This window comes from Hipposideros armiger, unplaced genomic scaffold, assembly GCF_001890085.2.
Source record: "Hipposideros armiger isolate ML-2016 unplaced genomic scaffold, ASM189008v1 scaffold_441, whole genome shotgun sequence".
NCBI lineage: Eukaryota > Metazoa > Chordata > Mammalia > Chiroptera > Hipposideridae > Hipposideros > Hipposideros armiger.
In genome coordinates this window covers 1,539,462-1,564,468 of record NW_017731791.1, presented here as the reverse complement: position 1 = coordinate 1,564,468, position 25,007 = coordinate 1,539,462, and the positions used below count along the sequence as shown (strand labels likewise).

Below are 25,007 nucleotides of genomic sequence, written 5' to 3'. Positions count from 1 at the left end.
AACTGGAAGACAGAAAATGTGAGAGTAATGTGTTACCGGAGTAGGTTTAAGTGCTCTTATTTGAGGGAAAAAGGTAAATTAGAATAACTTAGATATTAAATTAGGCTTTGAGTAGGTTTCCCCCCCCCCTTTTTCCTGGCTATGGAGTTTAGGAATGATTTCTCAAAGCAAGAAAAAATATTTGTGATTACTCTCATTAGAAATGTCATTAGCAAGTTTCTTGGAGGCCATAGAGTGGTTGACTGATTTTCTGTGTGACAGTCTTCCTCAATCTCTGAATTAAAATGGCCTGCTATCTTACATTGGCACATCTTTTTGTAGTTGCAAAGTGTTACATCAATTTTTTATAATGGTGGCAATAACCTGCTTCATGTCCTCAACTCTGAAAAGAAAGTTGAATTTATATCAAATGGAAAAACCATTTAAATCAAAGTTTCTGACAAAAGCAATAGTTTGGGGCAATGATAAACTGAATTGAAACCACTGAGTGGCTCAGATTATGCGCACGTGTGCAATCTTCCAAACAAATTACCCAAAAAATGTTCTTTCGTATCTTCCAAGTCTAAACGATTTTAAGCTTGTCTGCAAACTTGCAAGTAGAGAAGTTTGAGGGTATACAGTTGATCCTTGAACAACAGGGTTTGAACTGTGCGGGTCCATTTTTGAGATGATTTTTTTCAATAAATTCAGTCAACCCTTTGGTATCCTTGGGTTTCGCATCCACGATTCAACTGGCCAGAGATTGAAAACAGTATTTACATATTCCTAGCCGCAGATTCGCAACTGAGCGTCTTAAATACATTTTCCCAGCTGTGGTTTGTTGAATCTGCGGATGCCAAGGGCAGACTGTTAGAGCCAAAAGTCATGCGCGGATTTTCAACAGCCCCTGGGTGGGTCCCCCGCATCCATGTGCTTGTTCAAGCGTCAGTTGTATAACAAGAAAGCTGAGGTAGGTCACTTGTGGTCAAAATCCTTATCGGGCAAATCAGCTGTGGCAGCGGAATTGTAAAAACAATGAGGGGAAGGGCTATGGAGGAGGTGATGGAGACTATGGGAAACGGGAGGCTCATGTACTCAAGTTGTGCAAGTCAGGGAGACAGAGAATGCAGGGCGGGGGGGCTGGNCGCAGTCCTTTGGGCCTAATATCTTTACTGTGAGGTACGGTTGTGATGCCAATTGTCAAAAAACGTGCCCTACCTTTTTTTTTTTTTTGTACAGCTATTTTTTTTCCTCCCCCACTCTGTGGCTATCTTTTTTCTTGTCAATGATAGAAGTTCAAACCTGATTTACCCATATGACTAAAATCTTCAAGATTTTAATAGCTTCATCTGTTGCATGAATTTTGCTTTTATTCTTGACGACATTTTCCTCAGCTCCCTCTGGCTTCCTGTTTTCATTCGGGTTGATTGCTTTCTGGATCCTGCTACTCATTTTTCTTCTGAGATTTATTTTCATGCACTCCTAGTTGAATTCCATTGTTCGCTCTGCTGTTTTCTCTTTCTTGGGTTCCTTTTCTTCTGCTGCTGGATGACATAATCAAGTAAATATTTTTTCATGTAAATATGTCCAAGTAAATATTTTTGTCATAAAGGGTAAGTACACAGTAAAGTTTCTGTCTTTGCATATGTGAAAAGTCTGATGTTTTCTATCACACTGGTTGATAGTTTAGAAGGGTGTACAGTTTTAGATTGAAAGGTTTTTCCTCTCAGAATGTTGAACTCTTGCTTTGTTAGCTTCCTAAATCTAGTATTGTTAAGAAGAATTCTAAGGGCAATATGAAACTTCTTTCTTTGCACATAAGTTATTTTAATTATCCCTTGCAGTATGTTTCTTTTGCTTTAGTATTCTGAGTTCCACAAATATGTCTACATATGGATTGTTTTTTTCATTCATGGGTCTGGGGACTTCCAACTGAGAATTCTTGCCATTGTTTATTTAGGCAATAGTTTCTTCTTGTATTTATTTGATTGTCTTCTGGCCTTATTTTACCTGTTCTTTCTTTCGTATTAGAATTTATATTAGATGATTGAAACTTTCTTAAATAAGCTTCCATGTCTTTAATGTTTTTGTTTTATCAAATTTTATTCACTTTTTTTAAGTTCTACATTTTAATAGATTTTTCTCACCCAGTACTTCTATGAAATGTTTTCCTCAAATATCTGGTGACCTTTGATTCTTCATTTCTGTTCATGAATAAAAGACCAGGTGGGTTACTACAGGTGGGTGGTATGGCTTTTGTCTGCTATTGTGCTTCTTCCATGAATGCAAAGTCGAGTGGGAGCTCTGTTTGCTTGCTCATTTATTTATTTACTTATTAATTCAACAGACAAGTAAAAAGTGCCTATTGGTTGTTCTGGGAAATACTGAGATGCCCTGGTGAGCAAAATAAAAATGATTCTTGCTTTCATGGACCTTTGTGTTTAGAGGAGATGCAATCAAAATGCATTCAAATAAATGAGTTATAACACACCTGCATATGAGGAAAGGACCAGAGTTATATGGAAGCATATAATACAGTAAACTGACATGGCTGCTAGTAACAGAAAACCGAGATGTCACACACAGAGAAACTGAACTAAAGAAAAGGGAATGGCTCATTTAGTGAAGAATGCATGTTTTGAATGATATTGTTAGGAATCTCTTTCTTTTCTTCACTTGTCTTCATTTTCTCTGTGTTGTTTTCAACCCTAAGGGGTTCTCCACAAGTGGTGACAAAGATGGCCACCAGTGGTCAAAGTTAATGTCCTACAAACTAGCAACTCTATCCTAACAATTAAGAAACTTGTAACATCTAACTTAACTGTCTCCTACTACTTAAGCAAACTCAAATAAAAGATGTCTTTCTCAGAAATTTCATAATGGTCCCATCATTATGTTGCATTGACCTATCTTGTATCATCCATCCTTCTCTGAATCTATGACTCTGCCTGAGAGTATGGAGTGCTCTGATTGGCTAGGTATGTGTGTCTCCCTCATTGAGGGATGGAGTCAGCCATAAAGCCTTATTTAAGGACAATTAGTTTCACAAAGAAAAATTGGTCAAGACAATGAATGTGCAATGGAAAATGCATAACATTTGATTGTAGATGGATTTATGTTCAACTCCCACTTTTATGTTCCATGCTATGTGATTAGGAGCAAATCAATCATCTCTCTGAGCATTTCCTTCCCTTTAAAGGAGTATACCTATCTTGCATGGCTTTGAATATATAACATAAATAGTAGCATTACTTTTAAAATAAGAATATGGGCCAGCTGAGTGGCGTGTTGGTTAAGAGCTGGCTTGGGATGCCAGAGGGCCCCGGTTCAGATCCCATATATGAGGGCCAGTGACACTGCCCTCTACAGNTATATATACATAATTTTGCTTAGATTAACTTGTAAAACCATTTAGATCACCCTGGATGTTATAAGGGTCAGGTAACCATATCCTGTAATTTGCTGAGTGTAACTGAAGGACTGAGACTTAATTAAACTTTTTTCCACACCTATGCCAGAACTGTTTGTTTGTTTGTTTGTTTGTTTATTTATTTATTTTTTCAAGAGAATCCCAGGTTGATTTGCAGGACCTGGAGGCTGATGTGGTCCAAACTGCCTGAGGCCCAAGCAGCATGGAGGATAGGACTCTATACAGACCTCTTCATGAACTATTTTCATTATACTCTCACTATAATACTAAAATCTCTTCCCATGGGTGGAGGCTTCCACCATTTTTGAACACGCGATGTATGTATAGGCATGTTTGTTCACTGTACATGCGCAGGAATGTCCCCACCTACACACGTGATGTCGTGAACTCACCTTGACGTTTATGCGTGATTTCCTGGAGTCCAGATGAATCTGACTGTTTTTTCGGACACACGCTGCTTTGGATTTGGGCAAGAAATTTAACTTCCTTTAGCCTGAGTTTCTTCCCCAGAAGGGTGGGAATATTGATAACATTCTTGCAAGACTGTTGTGAGGGGAAAAGTGAATTTGGGCAAAGGTTCATAGTATGATGACCAGCCTGGCAGATGTAGGTGTCCAATAAGAGGAAATGGGTATTTTTTTTGAGGATGGAGGTTGTTTTCTCCATTCTTCTAGCCTTGACACTTTCTTGAATAAAAGCAGTAATGCTTTTTTTACACCAGGTGTTTCTTCTGTGGCATGATATAATTTTTCTAGACTTCTGTATAAAATTGTACCTGTACTATGTTCTCATTTACATCAAGCTGTACTCTCAGCTGGCTATTTGGATGAACAATCTTGATTGTGGCTGACTATCAAAGTCTGCTGACATGTTTCTAATGGTCCTCTAATGGCTGAGCTCAAAGGGGAATCTAACAGTGACCTCCAGTTATAGAAAATTCAGAACAAAGATTTGGCATTCTCAAATCAACTATGTAGGTAGTTGCTACTGCTGATGGTGTGAGTTTTGTCTGGTCAGCATGGAGCAGAGAAGAGCAGTCAAGTTGGTTCTGCTCCTGAGGGCATTGCCAGCCCCTGTCAGAGATAGTAGGTAGTCTTGTAATTTTAAGTGTCACCTCTTCTTATGAATTACCCCTTTTAAAGGCACTTCTCCCATACTGTCTTTTTATTATGTTTTATTTTGAAATTGTAAGCTGGATTTGTTCTGTAGCAGAGTCTTGTCAACATAAAATTTTGAATGAATTGATTAAACTATGATTATCAGCCCAAGTCTGATAATATTCCCAGGCACCTAGTTTTATGCTGTTTTGTTTAATGAGGTATAATCAAAGATTTCCTTCTGCTTCTTGAGGAGCATTTAGATGGCAAGAACTGCTGATCAACTTGATTGTTCCATAAAGATATAAATGTTACTGGTAGAGCTCACTTGTTTAGAAGATGCTTCTGGAACTGGTACTACATTAACGTGATAAGGCGATGCATCCAGGTGAGTGAAATACATGTCAGAAATAGAGCCTATGAAAATTCACTGCTGCCTGTTTCCTTTAGTTCCTTTCAGCAACAAGCTGGAAGTGTGTTTTCTTTTAGCTTTGTTTCTTTTGACACTTCACTTTTTTTTTTTATCAGCAACAAGGGATGTGTTGTTTCATCTTCTGTTTTTAATCTCTGTTTTAACCCCCCCTCCCCATGCCAAGAACAAATTAAAGGTCTATTTTTCTTGATAGCTAAGATTGTTATCCCAGGAAATGAGTCAGTGAAAACATGTCTGCATTAAACGCCAGTGGCAGAATCTGTTCTTAATGAAATGTATTGTTCTAGCAAGAGCCCAGACTTCAACAAACAGATCAGATGACTCTGCCCGATGACCACCTCCAAAACCTTTGCCAATCAAGTCCACATGCCAAGTTATATACTTGGGAGGAAATGCTTCCCACAGGAAATCCCCAATATGCCTATTTGGAGTGGATAAAATATGGCTACTGTTCCTTTGTAATGACTGTGATAGGGGTCATATTACAAGGTTATTTCCCCCTAGAATCTGGCCTGCCCTGTGACTGTTTAACTAACTGAAGGCTGTGCAAGTGACACTTGCCTAAGTGGGTCTAAGCTTTAAGAAAATCTGGAACCTTCTCTTTTCCATTTTTGGGAGCCCTGAGTAGCCATATAAAAACCTGGCTACCCTGTTGCAGAGACCACACGACACCACATGGAGAGAAAGACCAATCCATCTCAGCGTCCGAGGAAAGCCTCTAAATCGCTTCAGTCTCATTCCCCTTCGGTCTCATTACAACCTTGTGAGAGACCTGCCCCAAAGACCTGTAACATGGGGTTGGCTTTAGGATGGGTAAAAGCTGGAAGGGACTCAAGGAGATTGTTAGTGAGGCCGGGAAGGAAATCTGAGGTATCGTCTCGAGACAGTTTCTCTTGACTGCACTGGATAAGGTGAGGAAGCCAGCATGCCCACTTTCCGTACCCTTCGGGTTTTCGTCAACTTCCCAGCTTCAGCCAGGGGTACCATGATTTTCACATAGTCAACATATTCTGTCTCTAGTGACAAGGTCCAATATATTTACTTTTTTTTTTTTTTTAATTTTTTTTAAAAGATTTTTATTGGTGAATTGGGGGGATGGGAACAGTGCTGGGGAATTGGAGGAAGGGGGACAGACAAGTTGCTGTCGTTTTGNCCCAGCTCCAGGTTGAGCTGTTGTTCAGCATCTTAGCTGTGGAGGGCAGTGTTCACTGGCCCTCATATGTGGGATCTGAACCGGGGCCCTCTGGCGTCCCAAGCCAGCTCTTAACCATCGCGCCACTCGGCCAGCCCTGCTTTATTTTCCTTTAAACTATAGTATTTTTACTTAGATGGCCTCATCTCGATTATTAATATGTAGGAAAAGTTTTATCAGATTGGAGGATGCATATGCAGTTTGAGAGATTGCAAAAAATGAAGCTTTTTTTTCCATTCTGTCTAGTCCCTTATCATCCCCAATATACCTCTAAAAGTAGTTGGTATAAGAAAAGTAAAGGCAATTTTACAGTTGTAGTTTTAGAAACGAGGCAACTCTATTAGTGTAAATCTGGGTCATCAGAGTTAAATGCTGTACAGGCCATTACGCCAAATTGTCAGCTTCCTGGAAACTCTTGTTGGGCTTCTGAAGTCATACAGGGTTCGCTTGTATGCTTGCTCTTACTCTGCCCTACTTCAGTTATAGGAGGTGGACTATGAGACCTGACAGGGTTACGGTTCACCATTTAATGAAAAACCCTCATTAGGGGACGGGTCAGGTGAAACTGGACTAGATTTGGTGTGTGCATGAGTGGGTGGGTGGCAGTTAGGGAAGGGAGGAGGAAGAAGTTGGTTTCAGGTCTTAATCCGCGGTCTTATTTATTTTATTTTATTTTATTTTTTTAGCTGAGCCATCCTGCCACCTGTTGGCAGCTCAGTGGCAGCTCAGCTCGGGCCGGACTTGAACCGCTGTTGCTTAGAGCTCAAACCTTTGAGTGAGCTCTTAACCAACTGAGCCACTCAGCCAGCCCCACGGTCTTCTTTAGGTCACATCCATGTGCCTGATCTGCTTCTTCTCTTGATATCTTTGCCTCTTTGTACCCTACCTACTGGCCCCGTGCCTCCTAACTGGACCCCAGCCTCGGAATCCTCCCCATTCCAAGCCCATCCTCCACACTTCAGCCACAATCTTCATTTCTTCGCTACACACTCTGAATTTCTCTTCTAGGAATTTCTCCTTTTGTGCATATGTGCACAAAAAAATGTGTGGGTATGTGGGGATACTCCTTGCAATATTATTTGTAAGCAAATTTTTTGTTTTGAAAAAGGGAACGAGGGAGCATTTGAGATTTTGCTTCCCATCATATGTCATTAGTTTGACTCAAATAGACTTATAAAAATTCTCTAAAAATAACAAAGGGAATGAATCTGTTCATTTAAAAAACAAATTGTGGAATTTCTTCAATGAAACACTATACAGCCATTAATGCTGATGTGGGAAGATGATGTATTTTTCTTTCTTTCTTTTTTTTTTTTTTTTAGCTGAGCCACCCTGCTACCTGTTGGCAGCTCAGCAGCAGCTGAGCTCGGGCTGGGAATCAAACCGCTGTTGCTCAGAGCTCGCACTCTTGCGAGATTTCTTTACCAACTGAGCCACTCGGCCAGCCTAAGATGATGTATTTTCTTAAATTGAAAACCTCATGGCATATGTGATGCATATAATCTGTATTATGGGTTTTAAATTTTAACACATAATTGAAATATAAGATTTTCATATAATTTTAATACAGAATTTAAATTTAATGCAATTTTTAAAAGGATTTTTATAGATAAAGTTTCTAGGAATTCATAACAATGGCTACTTCTAAGGTGTGGTGCTAGACTTGCTGAGTATAGGGGAAGGAAGAGGAGAGATTTTGCTTTTGGTCTTGTATCTTTCTTTACTTTGAACTGTCTACCAAGAGCTTAAACTTAATGACAATTAAGTTCATGAACTTGCCACTGTGTGCCTACATTGGCAGCACTGTACAAACATCTCGTAAGGTTTCATAACCTTGGAATATCAGTGTCTCACATCTGTGTTTGTGTGGATGTGTGGCAGTGTCTTGCTGAGTGGCGTTCATTATTGTTGTTGAGTGTTTTTGTGTGCCGTTGCAAGAATGTCTGAGCTTGCATTAGAGCAAGGAACAAACATTAAATAAATTTCTTGTTAAACTTGGCAAGAGCGGAACTGAAATCAGGGACATATTAGTCCAAGTTTATGGGGATAATGCCATGAGGAAAAATGGCAGTGTACGAATGGTTTAAACATTTTTCTGAGGGGAGAGAACACGTCACTGATGAAGAGAGGTCAGGGTGGCCAGTAACGAGCAGAACTGACAAAAAACATTGCAAAAATTCATCAAATTATAAGTAAAAATCATCGGCTGATTGTGAGAAGCATAGCAGACCAAGTAAATATCAATAGAAAATCAGGAAAATCTTAACTGAAAACCTTGGCATGAGAAAGTTGTGTGCAAAAATGGTCCCAAAGGAGCTCACCGATGAATCAAAAAGCAAAGGAGAGTCAAAGTTTGCCAAGACCTTTTGGAAAGGCAATTTGCATTTTGGGCTGTGTTATCACTGGTGATGAAACATGGGTGTACCAATATGACCCTGAAACAGAGCATCAATGTGCACAATGGAAGTCAGCCAATGCTCCACGACCAAAAAAGTTCCATCAGTCCAAATCAAGAGTCAAAACAATTATTCATTATGAATTTGTACCAACTGGACAGTTAGCCAGGTTTACTATTTGGAGGTGGTAAAAAGGCTGCGTGAAAATGTTAAATGACCTGAACTTTTCGCCAACAATTCATGACTCTTGCGTCACGACAGTGCACCAGCTCACATGGCACTGTCTGTGAGGGAGATTTTAGCCAGTAAACAAATAACTGTATTGGAACACCCTCCCTACTTACCTGATCAGGCCCCCAATGACTTCTTTATCTGAAGATAAAGGAAATATTGAAAGGAAGACATTTTGATGACATTCAGAACATCAAGTGTAATAAATATGATGACAGCTCTGATGGCCATTCCAAAAAAAGAGTTCCAAAATTGCTTTGACGGGTGGACTAGGTGCTGGCATTGGTGCATAGCTTCCCAAGGGGAGTACTTTGAAGGTGACTAGTCATATTCGGCAATGAGGTGTGTAGCACTTTTTCTAGGGCGAGTTCACGAATTAATTGTCAGATCTGAAATAATTAATAAACTAATTTAAATTTAGTTTAAATGAATAAATCTACTGCTCTTCCATGATTGAATCCCAGCTTCAGTGTCTCCCTAAAGCCTTTCGTTACTGTAACCTAACATATGTATATTACTTTGTATACAATATATATATATATATATATATATATATATATATATATATATATATANGGGGGCTGGGGGTGGGGGGAGGATAGGATAAGACCGGGACAGAGAAACGGCAACATCTCCTACCCTCGGATGTCGGCGCCCTCGGTTCTCCGGCCTTTGAACTCAGACTGGTATTTACACCCTTGGCCCCCTCACTGGCTCTCAAGCTTTTGGGTTTGGACTGTGACCCCACCACTGGCTTTCCTGGGCCTCCAGGTTGCAGACCACAGATTGTGGGACTCACCCTCCATAATCCTGTGGCCAACCCCTCATAATATACCTTTCTATGTATCTAAATATTTCCTAGTGGTTCTGTTTCTCTGAAGAACCTTGACAAATACCATCTCCATTTGGTATTTGCAAAAGCGCTATTGGATGCTCTTGAGTTTTTTAAAGAGATTTACAAGGCCATCAATTCAGGTCCTCCTTTCACGTCCCAGTACTTCTCAGCCCAGGTGTATCCACTTGTCTTCACTTTCTTAGCCTTTATTTACTCTTCAGCCTACTCGGATCTTACTTCAGCTCATACCACACTGCACTAGAGCTTCCCGTGCCAAGGTCATCTTCCGTCCTGCAGAATGAGAAGGACAGCGCTCAGGGTTCAGATCAGAAGCGTTTGATACCACTGCCTTTTACTTAAAATGCTCCTGGCCTTCCACTTTCCTGTTTTTCCTCCTGCTTAATTTCCTTTGCCGATTCCTCCCCCTCCTCCGCTATCCAGTCTCTAAATGACTCAGTACCCCAGGGCTTGCCCCCAGGGAAACTCTTTCTTACCCACTAACGATCTGTCCCCAGCAATCTCATCTGCTCTCTTGGTTTAAAATACCACCTATTTGCTGATTACAGCAGAATTGATATTTCCAGCCCCGTTTTGTCCCTTGAGCTATGACTTGTAAATCTTACTGCAAACATCTCCACTTGGATGAGTAATAGGCATTTCAAATTGAGCATATTTTAAATAGAGTTCCTCACCCCCCCCCCCCCCAAGCCACTCTCCCCCTGCTCTACCCAGAACCCTGTTCTGCTCAGTCTCAGTAAATGCTCAGGCCCCAACGTGGGAGTCAGCCCGGAATCCTCCTTTTTCTTCACCATTCACATCTAACCTCTCAAAAAAAAAATCTATCTATCTATCTATCTATCTATCTATCTATCTATCTATCTATCTATCTTTTTCCTTTTTTTAGCTGAGCCATCCTGCCGCCTGTTGGCAGCTCAGCGGCAGCTCAGCTCGGGCCGGGCATCGAACTGCTGTTGCTCAGAGCTCAAACTCTTGAGCAAGCTCTTAACCAACTGAGCCACTCGGCCGGCTCAAATATATTTTTGACATCACTCACGTCTTTCCAACTCCATCCACTGCCACAAGTCTTGTCCGAGTTACCATTATCTGGCAGCTCTCCCCTTGCAGCAGCTTCCTCCCTGGTCCTGCCACTTCAGACCCCATCCATTTGCCATATGGCAACCAGGGAGATTTAAAAACTATAAATCAGTTTATATCTCTTCTACACCTAAATCTAAAATCCTTTCCCCGACCCATAAGGCCCTGCGTGACTGGGCCTCTGCCTGCCTCTCTGAGCTTATCTCGTCTTCTCTTCCCCTTCACCATCATGAACCAGGCAGTGAACTCTCCTTCTGTCTCTTAGTCACTCAAACCCTTTGCCAAAAGAATCTTGCTCCTTACCCTTCCCTCTGCCTGGAATACTTTTCTCTAGCTCTTTGAAAATCTACTTCATTCTCATTCAGGTCAAATGTCACCTTCTGAAAAAGGCTTTCTTGACCAACCTATGTAAACTACCCTCTCTCTGTTATATCATGGTCATGTTCATTTCCTTCTTAGCAGTTATCACAATCTGTAGTGATATTATGTGTTTGCATAACTATTTCCAGCTGTCCCACTGACAGAGTAAGTCCTATCAGGGCAGGATGTTTTTCTTTGCTTTATTCACCACTGTATTCCCAGTGCCCCGTGTAGTCTCTGGCATATAATAGGCATTTAACAAATATTTGTTGAATTCACGTTTGTTTGATATATCATCTCTGAATACCTATTGGTCCTGGAAGGGTGCTGTGAGTAGATAAGGAAGTATCATGTAAGATTCTGTTACTGCTGCCATATCTATATTTAGTCATATCAGGGTTAAATCTTTTAGACTGTGAACTGCTAGGATCAAAGACTCTTACATGTGTACACATGGTGTGATAAAAAAATATGGTGAATGTCTAAATGAAAAAAAATTTATTATAGTAAAAGACAAATTGCCATTAATTTGCCTCAAAATACTCCCTCTCACTTTGAACACACTTATCCCATTGTTCTTGCCACTCTCTGAAACGGAAGTCCTCTTTCATGAGTGTTTTTAGTTGCACTGTCGTGGCTGCCTCAATGTCCTGAATCAATTCAAAACGTTTACCTTTCATGGTCATTTTGACTTTGGGGAAGAGCCGGAAGTCTCATGGTGCCAGATCTGGTGAATAAGATGGATAAGGATACACTGTAATGTTTTTATTTGACAGAAATTGCTGTACCAGAAGTGATGTGTGACATGGAGTGTTGTCATGATGGAGGATGATTTATAGCACACTTTAAAACACACCTTCTCTCAACTATAGCTCATACCTGACTGACTGCACCGAACAAGCTGAAACTTGTCACACACTGTGACTAAGGTTTGACTCGCTGCTTCCCGTATTGAAGATCCCTGCCTTTCCATTGGATAGCACTTGGCAGCAGCATTCACCATAGTTTTTTTATCACACCTCATATATATAGTGGTGGGCATAACTGAATGCTTAATAAGTACTCTTTCACCATGAAATTAGTGCTTTGTAATCCATTATATTTGGTAGCTATAAATACAGAAAGGCTAATCAAATTTTTGAGAAAAATTTATAAGTGTGCATGATTAGGCAATATATGTTATTAATTTAGGAATTAGATTTACTCTTGAAACATTTCATAATTTATTTCAAATGGTTGAACTTGTCTAATTTGAGGAAGATTGTGTGATTGGTAGCCAATGGGTCGATTATAAAGCATTTTTTTTTTTCAGTTGGTTTTGTGTTCGTTTCCTGCATGATCAGAGCACTTTTTTTTTTTTAAGATTTTTATTGGGGAATTAGGGGGATGGGAACAGTGCTGGGGAATTGGGGGAAGGGGAACAGACAAATTGCTGTCGTTTTGTTCTTCAGTCTAGTTGTGGAGGACGTTGTTTCACTGGCCCAAGTTGGCACCATCATTGCACTCTTCCCGGGTGAGGCAGATCAGTTGCTGACTTCTGGATGGCCGCTCACAGCGGCTGCTGGCTGCTCACGCTGGCTGTAGGCTACACACGGTAGCCCATGGCAACCCACATGCCTCTGCCAGCGACTCACGGCAGCCCATCTCCAGGTCGAGCTGTTGTTCAGCATCTTAGCTGTAGAGGGCAGTGTCACTGGCCCTCATATGTGGGATCCGAACCGGGGCCCTCTGGCGTCCCAAGCCAGCTCTTAACCAACGCGCCACTCGGCCGGCCCTCAGAGTGCTTTTAAATATGTTAACTAACCAGAGTAATATATTTAGATTTCTAATAGGGATTTAAAAACAATTATAATTTCATGTATTAATTTTATATTCTTAAGAAAAAATAGTGACACATGAAAAGCAAAGACAATGTGGCAGACTTATTTGCACTCTCTTTGGCTCCTCTCACGTGCTTGCCCTGACGAATCAAGCTGGGAGGCCTGTGCAGGAAGAAACTGGGAGCAGCCTCAAGCCAGCCGCCATTAAGGAGCTGAGGCCCTCAGTCCAACAGTTCTTGAGGAACTAAGTCCTGCCAACAACCCTCTCAGTGAGTTTGGAAGTAAATCTGGCCCCTATCGAACCTTCGGATGAGACCACAGCCCTAGATGACACTGTGACTGAAGCCTTGTGAGAGACTGTGACACAGGGGACCCAGTTAGACTGAGCCTGGGTTCCTGATGCATAGCAACTATGAGAAAATAAACACATGTTGTTTTAAGCCACCAAGTTTTGGCAACAGGTAACTAATATAACAAGCTTTCATAACAACATTAAGGGAACTGGGTAAAAATATTAATTGAAAGTATATTTTGTGCTACAGCATTACCTGTATTATCTCATTTTTCTTTCAGTGAACCCTGTTGTTCATTTCTGACTGGCAGTGTCACAGACTTCAACACAATTAGCGTGAGCAGCTACTGCACACTGACATTTCCATTTGGGTGTTGTGCCAGTTATCAATTTATTGCCTTTCAGGTCCAAGTCCATCTTGCAATACCTGCACTGCAATAATGGACAGGTTAACTGTGAGCCGTTCTCTTTTACGGTGAGCATGACATTAAGCTTTTTTATAGAGGACACTGGGAGGACACTGTAGGAAGAAGGGGTTTGGTGCTGGTGCCGGTAGCTGCACTGTCTGTCAGCAGTGTGGATGGGAGGAGTTCTTCAGTGGCGCCCTTCCCCACCATGAGTCCAGACGCATGATCTTATGGTGATCTCGCAGCCCTGGTCTGGACTGATGATCACAGACACTGTGTATTCTAGGCCCCCTGCCCGCACTGGCACCCAGTACCCTCTGCATGCCTGCTTCTTCCATCCGTCCTGCAGTTCTCCCAATGCAGACCTTGGGTGCCTGGGTGCCCCAGACCTCCTGCCTGTCCTAGCGCCCCACTTGCTCTGCACACTCTGCACCTGCCCTTTAGCCACCGCTTGCTTGCACCGCAGAGGGTTGCTTCCTGTTTGCCCTATGACTGTGGACTAGTGAACTCCTCTGCCATCTAGTGGGCTGCAACTGTACCTTCTCCGATGAGAGCTGAACCCTGCCATGGGGAGGGGACAGTTTCCTATGTTTGTCTTTCCTTGGGTACTCTCCCTTAGCTCTAGGCAGTGTATAGATTTTTCTTATATCTTAACATTACCCTTAAATCATAGTTGGTAATAATTTTCTTAAACTTTCCCCGTTGAAATCACTGTGTAGGCTCTGTCTCCTGATTGGACCCAGACTGACCCAGGCCTTTTGAGAAGCACAGGCTGCTCTGTAGTATGGTGACCCCAGCATACTGCGACCCCTCTCCTCAGTGATTCAGAGAAGCAGCATGGTAGAAAAGCACTGGGCCAGGGAACCAGGGAACCAGGGAGTTCTGCTGCTTTGACCAATTCACTGTAAAAGCTCAAGCAGGCCATTCTCTTTTTCAGTAATAATATATGGAGAATCTATTTTGTTCTTGTCGTTGTGCTAAATATAAGAACTTCTGCTATGAATAAGACACCATCCCCATTTGCCTTCAAGGAACTCAGAGCCCAGGGCAAGGGGGAAGATAGATATGGAACAAGGTATTATAATACAATGCGGATATTTCTGTAATTGAGACACAGCAAGTCCTATTTAATAGTGTCAGTAGGTTCTTGGAACAGCGGCAAAACAACATGTAACTAAACCAGTTTTACCACAGGCTAATTGATATAAATAAGAATTAAGCTCCTATGGCATCTCATCAATGTTATAATAAAACAGCGTCGAACACAACAAATGTTATTTGAGGACCTGCTATATATACAACGAGCCCAGGGGAGGAGAAGGAAGCCAGTAATGGCGATATTTTGAGTCCTAAAGGATGAATAATCTGGGGAAAGGCATTTCAAATGGAGGGAAGCATGTGCAAAGGTGTAGAGGTGAGATTAGAAAATAAAGCTACTAATAATAGTTAATAAATCTACAGAGAATTGACTGTTTAGCACTCAGCAGGCTAAATTTTTTACATGGACTTTAAACCTCATTAATCAATCCTATAAGATTAGTCCTCGCATAAACCCTATGAGGTTGACCAGAAAGTTCCTGGTATGGTTGAATCTCAATCCAAATGTGTTGAAGGACCGAAAGTTGAACTATCCTTATATTGAAAACGAGTGAAACGAAAGGACAGAAATATTAAGCCATTTGTCTATTGCATTTAGCTGCTGTGCCCTGAGTTTTGTGTTATAATTGGGACAAGGACGATGGCAGAGGGCATGAGATGAGGCTGCAAAAGTCGGCAGGGGCCACGTTATGAAGAATTTTATGTACTGTCACCTCCTTGAGCCCAGTCTCCTCAGCAGCAAAACTGAAAGTGCTGGCCTAGAGGCCTCCAGCTCACAGAATCTCCTGTGTATTTCAACCCTCGATGCTCTCAGGGATAAGATTCTGGAACCTTCTCTTAATTACCCATTAGCCTTTAATATTCTTCCCATGAGATTTTCTAAGCTTAGGACAAAATGTGTATATTTTCCAAGACAAGAAGATATGGTTTTGGGTCATGACCGATTTCCTGAGGTCACTTGCCTGTGAATCCTGGGAGTCTGGGATATTGATAGTGGCTGGGTGGGGGTTGAAGTGTACACTGATTGTGGCAGATAGCTGACTGGCTTCCCACTAGACATGCATGTAAGGAAGGTGAGCCGATGGGGCAGGCAGCCATGTCTTCTGATCCATTTCACAGGTGTTGAATTAACAACAACGATTGGCTAGTATAAATAGTCCCTGGTCAGTGACTCCAGGCTAGGTGGCTGTGGACATGGTGGGTTCTCTGTGTTAGGCTGTCTCCAGGACAGGATTGACTTAGCAAGAGACAGTGGAGCCGAAAAAGCACAGGCTTTGAGGTTAGCCATGGCTATGAACCCCTTCACTGACACTTACTATCTTTTTGACCTTGGTTGTTTTCGTTGTACCTCTCCAAGTCTCAGTCTCTTCATCTTAACATGGTGAAATAAATACCTATTCCATAAAATTGCAATTATGCTTAACTATGATAAGATACAAAGAGTGCTTCTTATAGGATAGGGGCTCGACAAAGAAAAGCTGGCATTATTATTAATCGAGGTACTTCACGGTCAGTCCTCTATTCTTGCTAAAGCAGAGAAAAGATGAGGGAGGCAGGTTGAATGAATGACTAGACGAGGGTTCAATATAAAATTTTAATGGACATAGATTATTTGAATGATACTAACTGAATTCAAGTTTTATATTAATTTTACTCTGCAGACTCGATGTGGGTATTAAAACCTTTTCCCCTGGCATTCGTATTCCTCATCCGTTTTTCTCTACAACTGTAATATCGTCATCATTCTTAATTCCTTGGTGACACCTTATGCTAACTCATTGCCTCAAAGTATGTCCATTGTAATTACTTTCCCAAGATATTTGGTGACAAATTTGATCTCATTATGAATTGTTGAATGGTTGCTGTAACAAATTCTATTGACCTTGATCTTTTGAGAAATTGATATCCTTCTTTGTTTTCTGCTTAACTTCATGGTGTTCTAACAATTACTGAGATTTATTAAGGTGTTTCAGAAATTGTTTCTTCTGTGTTGGAAACCTAGCCTCTAGTCTTTTATTACTTTGAGGACGTGAAAGCATTTGTTGTTTTACAAAAGCAAGCTTTTCTTGGACTTGGACAGTTTTGCTTTTCAGAGAAGCCTCTCATTTAATAGATTATCTGAGACTTCATACATGCTATGAAATGCTTAGAAAACCAGTCTGTAGAACCAGTCTATAACAGCTTAATAGATTTCCACCCAGTCAGTTAAAGTTCTGAGCCCTGTAGGTGACATTCAACATTGGCAGTAAGCTCTTCCTGTTTTTAAAAGGGAGAAGAGGTACGGTGGCAGGAAAAAGAAAAGAAAAATTACTAAAACGAAAAATGCCCTTACATTTTGGACTAATGTTGTTTAAGTATCTGATATTGTTGAAAGCTGTCAAGATGAAGTCACTAGCAAATGTAGTAGTTGATGTGATGTAATTGCATCATAATTACCAATGCGGTTCCCTTCTTCTGTCTCTAGCTCCATGTCTCTCACTTTTACTCTCCCTCTTCCTCCATCGCTCTGTTCTTCTCCTCTCTCATTCCTTTTCTTTCTCACGTTTTAATTTTTTTAATTTTAAAATTTTCTTTATATATCTGCCAACATACAGATATATATGCATACATACATATGCATATATACAGATATATATGCATATATATATGCATATATATATGATTTTACATAAATGAGATTATATCATAATTGGTTTTAGGGCTATAATTTTTTCTCTTCTTTGTTTGCTTCCTCTTGTCCCTCTCCTTTCCTCCTCCCCATACCAGGGGACCTTACCCCTTATGCTTTATAATTATAAACAAACTATATATGGACACACTCATATATGTACAAGTGCACAAATAGAAGGTGATTTTTCAGTTGGTTTTAAAAATGGCATTATATTCTTATTTTTTTGCATTCTCTTTATCTCATTCAAGAAAACTTCAAGGAACTCTCTCCAAGTATGTGCATAGTTCTAATTTATTTTTTTAAGTGATGCAAAATATTTCATGATGTAAATTGATCTTAATACATTGAATCACTCCCCAAATTGATGGACATCCATTGTGCTTACAATTCCTGACCACTGTCAACAATCCTACAATAAACAGTTGTACATATTTTTAGCTGCCTTTATTTTTATGTGAGAGATTACCAGTAGAATTGCTAGACCAAAGGGGGTAAGTATATTAAATTGTAATAGATGTTGCTAGATTGTTTTCCAGAAAGACTATAAAATTGACATTTCACCTAGTAGTTTATGATCATGTCCTTTCTCCCACATTTTTGTCAGTAGTTGGCATCTATTGCATTTTAATTTTTGCCAGATGTGATATCTTATTGATACTATTTCTTTTTTTTTTTGCATTTACTTGACTACTAATGAATTTGAACATCTCTTCCTGTGTTTTCTGGTCACTTGGATTTGCTTTTTTGTGAACTGCCTATTTACATTCTTTGCTCATGTTATTGCACACTATTTTGTGAGCTTTTCATACCTTATAGATGATGACCCTTTGTCTGTCTTCTAAGCTGTGAAATGTTTCTTTTCCCTAAAAGCACTGTTTAGGTATGTTAACTGTTGATTTTGTTTATGATATTTTTACCCTAATGAAAACAAATCATATTGTCAAATCTATTTCTTTCTCCTCCCTTCTTCCCTCCTTTTTTTCTCTCCTCCCTTTCTAATTCTTTGTTTCTTTCTTTCAATGTTTGGGTTTTCTTATTTGATTAATAGATTTTCCTCTGTATCTAGATGATATATGCAGTCTCTTACATTTTCTTCTAACATTTTCATTTTACTTATTTATGCAGTTAACTCGTGTATACAACTAGAGATAGTTTTGTATATAGTATAAATACAGGCCCACCAAACTTTGTTTTCTCCATATGGAGCACTGGCTGTGCCATTATGCTTTTAAAAATAATCAATTCATTAATCATGAAAGTAATGTATCCTTTGACACATGTACACTGGGATCTATTTCTAGATTGTATATTTTATGCCATTGATTTGTTAGTTTAAATCTATTTTTACGTCAATACCATATTGATTTTATTACAGTGACTTTACAATACATCTCCCATTGTCATCAAATTTTTCAGTAGTTTCCTTGGCTGTACTGGATATTTATTCTTCCGTATAAAATTCAAGATGATCCAATTGAGACAAAAGATTCTTTTGGGATACTAATTAGAATTTCATTGATTTACATCATTAGTTTTGGGGAGAATTGACATTTTTATTATTGTCTCCTCATCCAGCCATGTTATGTCTTTGCATCTGTTCCAATTTTGTTTTGTCTTTTAGTAATATTTGTGCTGTTCTTCATATATATGCTGTTCTCGTATTGTTACTTCTTTATAGTTTTTGTCACTTCTGCAAATGGAATACTGTCCATTTGCATTTGTAAGTGCTATTATTACTGCAGAGAAAAGCTATTGATTTCAAAGTATTTATTTATCTTGTACCCAGCAGATAAATTATTTCCGCGAGTATATGGATCATACTTACCATTCATTCAACAACTATTTATTGAGCACTCTTCTAAGCACTACGAATATAGCAGTTGACAAAACATACAAAACCTCTGCCCTAATGGAACTCACATTCTAATGCTCACAGTAACCAAAGGAGGAAATATGGTCCTGTGATTGAGAACAAGGGCCATGATGGGCTGAAGAAACAAACTCAATATTTATTGGGTTGTCAGAAAAGTCATGACATGTTTTTTCTCTGTTTTTTTGTTGCAAAAATGCATCATGACTTTTCCGACAACTCGACAGATGACTTAATGGTAATCTGCAGGATATGGCAAAGTGGTGGTCAACCAAGGTAGTGATTTTCCTTCTTAGTCTGACTTTTCTGAATTCTCTGTAGGGTTCCACAATTTCTCCCATCAATGTACCCCCATTTCCGCACTCCATGTTTTCTTTTCTGCATCACATGCTTTCACAGTATAGGTGCTCTGAGACAGATGCTTTAATTGTTGCCATTTGGAACTCAAGAGGAAAGGTAATAGGCAACGGCACTGCTATTTCTATAAGCCTTTCTAGAAACCAATTAGTTAATTACTGGGTCGCCTTCAGTTCCTTTATTCACATAACTATAGACTTTTCATGGATTTTCATCACAAGACAGTGTTGAGTGCATTGTTAAGGTATAAATAGGTTATCATCACTCTGGTCTTCCTATGTATTTATTCAATTATGCCAAAAGACATGATGTGGCCTGATGTAGTTCAGGCTCTTAGAAATGTGTACTGATAACTTGCCTACATTTCCTTCTTCTGAGATAGACAAAATTAATTTCTTTGTTTTGTTTTCAAATAAGCTTTGAGATTCCAAGATACAAATCGTTTTGGTGATTAACAATTGACTCTGTCTCTTCTGGAATTTGACTCACATCATTTTCTATAGCTCTGGAATAATTCCTTTGATGACTGTAATAAATCAAAGCTATCTTTTCCAATAATTTGCTGCTTCATAATCCTGATAAGATTGTTAATCTTTATTACTGCCTGTCTAGACTCTCGCATCTAGAGGTTGATTATGACAAACATGAATTGTACATTAATCTCGCTGTAGTTTGTTTTCAACCTTATTAACTGAAATTTATAAACCAATTTCTGTTTATTTGTCCTGGAACAAGAATATCACACTAGATTTTGTTAGAGGCTCCATGCACATAGAAATTGGTGATCAATAAAAGATTCTTTAAGTGAAATAGCTATTAAACTTTTTGGGGGGGCAAATATAGATTAGGGATGAGCTACTGTGAGTGAGAGACACTCAAAGATTAGAATCATGTCAGTGTCCTCTCATCTCTTCCTTCTCCACATTGCAAAGAACCATGTAATCTCTCTGCATTATGTTAATGTGATTTCTCAGTATTTTCCTTGTTACTGTTCGCTTCTCCCAGGTAGACATTTTGTCCCTTGAAAATATGGATAATGTCTTTATTTATTATTTTTTTTAAAAAGATTTTTATTGAGGAATCAGGGAAGGGGAACAGACAAGTTGCTCTCCTTTTGTTCTTCAGTCTGGTTGTAGAGGACATTGCTTCACGGGCCCATGTTGGTATTATCGTTGCACTCTTTCAGGATGAGGCAGATTGGTCGCCGGCCATTGGACTGCTGCTCACGGTGGCTCACAGCGGTGCACAAAAGCTCACGCCCGCTGCCAGCCAGCCCCACTGCAGCCTATGCCGTCGCCAGCGACTCACGGCAGCCCAGCTCCAGGTCGAGCTGTTGTTCACCATCTTAGCTGTAGAGGGCGCAGTGTCACTGGCCCTCATCATGTGGGATCCAAACCAGGTCCCTGCTGCTCAGAGCTGGCATCCCAAGCCAACTAACCAACGTGCCGCTTGGCCAGCCCTATTTATTAATTTTTGACTAATATTTATCACCTAGCACAGTGATCCACACAAGCATGCATATGCCACTTAATGAATGTTATTGATTTGCAGGTTTGGAGGGTTAAGCCTGGCCAGCCTCTCCTGGGTGGGGTTATGCAGTCGCTGGAGTGTGCCACATCAATAGGAGAAAACCTTCCATGCTGTTTTCCTGGTACCAAAACATCTCAATATGACCACTTAAGGCTCAGTAAATACCTGAGTCATCTCCTTTGGGAAACCAGAGTGTATGAAACAATTTCTGGTGAGTCAATGTTAGGTCCTGGGTAGCAAATCAACTCTTTTAAGGCATAGCAGTGGGTAGCAACTGGCTGTCCAGATGACACCCCTTCTGTTTCGGAGTAAGAAGGCCTCTCTTAACTGGGTCCCTGGGAGGAAGACGTTTGGGCTGAGAACTTTGCCCTTTAAGGAAGTAGTTTAATGTTGTAAGTTGAACTCAGTGAAAGTTTCCCACTTCCCCCATGTTTAAGTCTGGATTCCTTATATTCTTGGCTATTTTGGAAATGCCTAGAAATATTTTGCAGGCAAAACTGCTACAGAAGTTGCAAAGAAACTCCTCCTAAGTGTTTATGTGGGCAGGGTACAAAGCAGCTGATTGATTTGTCCTTTAGTTCAGGGTGACTTAAAATTCAGGGTTAGAGGCCAAACAAGAACTGTCCATTTTCTTTGAGTTTAGTCTATGTTGCTATTCAGGACAGAAATGCTCCTAATTGCTATCATTAATTATTTGCTCGCTATGTATCTGACACTTTAATCCTCACAACACACCTGAGAGGTAAGAGTAATTATCCCCACTTTGCAGATGAGAAATGAGGTATAGAACATATAGAGCAGTTAGATGATTTCCCAAAAGTCATTTAACTAATAAGTATTAGCGCCTTAGGTGGCTTGGGTTTTGAGCACTAGAACTGGAAAACCATGAACTGTTAAACTCTCTATTATACTAACAAAATAACATGAAATGGGCTTAGCAAAGACTATTCTTCATTGTTTTTGGGTTTTAGTCATTAGGCAGAACCTTGCTCTACACAGTAATTAATAATCTATAGAACATCTTCGAGTAAAGAATTTAAGTAAATTGCTAATAGTAATGTGCATTTTTTTTTAAAAGACTGTATTGGGGAATTGGGGGAAGGGAACAGCATTGGGGAATCGAGGAAGGGGAAAAGACAAGTTGCTGTCCTTTTGTTCTTCAGTCTAGTTGTGGAGGACGTTGCTTCACTGGCCCTTATTGGTATTATCATTGCGCTCTTCCTGGGAGAGGCAGTCGCTCACCGGCCATTGGATGGCTGCTCACGGCGGCTCAAGGTAGCTCACGCCAGCTACCGGCCAGCCCTACTGCAACCTGCGCCTTCGCTGGCGACTCATGGCAGCCCAGCTCGAGGTCAAGCTGTTGTTCACTATCTTAGCTGAAGAGGGCACAGCGTCACTGGCCCTCAAGGGATCTGAACTGGGGCCCTGCTGCTCAGAGCTGGCGTCCCAAGCCAACTCCTAACCAACGCGCCACTTGGCCGGCCCATAATGTGCATTTTTTATGGGTAATTATATAATTCTATTCTTGCACTAACTTTATGGAAATACATTTAAATTTGCAACAGCATGAACACATTGGTAGGGTTCATATTGTTATAGATCTTTACAGAGAATTTTAAAATTATAGTAGAGAATCACACTCGACCACCAGATGGCAGCAATGTAAGATTTTGAAAGCCTTTCAAATAAAATCTCTGAGACCATATACTTAAATTTCATTAATTCAGCTTGTGCCCTCTGAAATATACCGTTACATTATCTGGGAAGAAGAGCATATTTCATTTTGGCATAGGGAAAATGAGCTTGAACTCTGAATTATTGGAAGCCTGGATTAATGAGGTTTTTATAGACATGTTTACAATAATTAACAGGATAAATTCTTTTTAAAGGAATCTAGCATATTAATTATAGCATGTAAATGTATAATTTCAAATACAAATATTTCTTATCGTGAGGTAGAACAGAAAAAAAACTGTATTTGGCTGCATTCTGTTAGCTGTAACTTTAAGTTAGATTATGCACTTCCCAATAATAACACTACATTTTAATAACACAGTATATGATTTAGACTGTTCTCTCCCAGTTCGTCTGAATTAGTGTTTATTTTATTATATCTTTCAACACCAAATTCAAATATGGTAATGGAAGGAGTAGTAACAATAATGATAATAACAATATATCCCATTAAAGAATTCTAAATAGTTGATCAGGCATTTTCCAATCCTCTGTTCTCATTTTGTGATTAACAGTTGGTAGACTGATTTCCATATCAATTCAATAAGATATCAGACCATTAGTTCAGGAACTACTTCCCTAACTTTTCTTACTTTCCTGGATGATTATTTGGGGGAAGTGCCAGTGTATTCAATTAAGAAGCTGCTGATTTATGAAGGGGACCGTTTTCTTACTGCTACGCATGACAGGACAACCTACAAGATGACAGATTAGGATAAATATCTCAAGAGGGCCCTTGGCTCCCAGAACTGTCAGTGACGAGACCGAATGGGTCCAGGACCAAGACCCACAGGGCCTGGGTTCTCATCTCGGATTGTCACTTGACTGGCTGTTGGACTGGGACAGGCCTATTTCTTTGCCTTTTAGACAAAGGTATTGGATTTAGATGAACTTCCTTTCTACCTCCCAAAACCTTATGACCTTGCAGTGTGGCCCTGTGACAAACACAAACAGCTCAGTTTCAAATATATGCAGGAAAATAGCTGCATCATTTCAGGGAAGATCACCTTTGTCCCAAACTCTGAGATGACTGATTTCTCAAGGAATCCCTTTGGTAGGAGTTAATATGTCCCCCATGTGCAACCATTAGTGAGATTTTGCAAAATGACAGACAGCATTCTTGGGTTATATTCAATTTAAAATTGCAATTTAAAAAAAAAATTAAAAATCACTTAACTCCATTTCTAGTGTCAAACCCAGGCCTTAACAGGTTTCCAACACATCCGAGAATTCATTAGCGTTCCTTTTCCATTGTTCTTTGACTTCTCTTGACTTCTCACGCTTGGTGTACTGATTCTACCTCAGCCATGCAAAAAGACCTAAAAAGTATCTGTCTATAATACTTATTTTTTAATGCAGAACAATTCCTCTCCCCGGGCTAGTGTTAATTATACTGTCAGGATGCAGTGGTAGAGTACGCTCAGTTAAAAAGAAAGAAAAAAGTTCTCGATAACTTGAGGCAAAGTTCTGAGGTTGAGACTACAGCAGAAGCGCTTGGTGGATATGGGATTACATTTCCTTATGACCCTCTATATGGATGTGTGCGGAGGTGTGGCTGTCGGTGATTTAGTGAGTTAAGGATAATAATCCTTTATTTGTTTGGCTCCATATCTAAGGCTCTTCCACTCATTTCTATCTCAGAAGAATGTTCCTGTCTGTCCTTGGCAGATAGGCTCTCCCCTCACTCTTTGTTTGGGGGTCCTACACATTGTGTCCTAAGACCCAACCATCAATTTCACTCTTGTCCCTGCTCCTGTGGGGGCCCCACATCACCTCCAGCTGGGCCACCTCCCTGCTGAGTGGTCTCCAGCAACTTCCTTGGGCTCTCTGAACTCCTAAGTTTTATAATCAGTAACAACCAGGTGTTAACGTCTACATATGATAATGTATGCAAATGTGTGCAGAGAGCCCTCGCATAATGCCTGGAATGTCCCTAAATCCCTTTGCTCCTTTCTGTTCTTTTTAACCTCTCCTTAGATTCTTCTTCCAAGAGTGATAGCAGCCAACGTTTTTTGTAGACTGATAGTCCCCAAATCATCTTTTTCCTGCTTTGTGATTTGTAAAAGCTGCATGGGGAGTGGGGAAGTAGGTGGTAAGGGGGGTGACAGGTAAGGTGTCTCTCCCCCCAAACACACACACACACACACACACACACACACACACACACACACACACACACA

At 40.2% G+C, this 25,007-nt stretch overlaps 1 long non-coding RNA gene across 1 annotated transcript in view; it reads left to right on the top strand.

The window, feature by feature from the left end:
- Positions 1 to 856: 856 nt before the first annotated feature.
- The window catches only part of LOC109394853 (uncharacterized), an 82,568-nt gene continuing 58,417 nt past the window's right edge, over positions 857 to 25,007 (top strand). The window contains exon 1 of the long non-coding RNA XR_002126531.1: positions 857 to 949. This is a non-coding gene — a long non-coding RNA (uncharacterized LOC109394853). The remainder of the gene's footprint in view (positions 950 to 25,007) is intronic.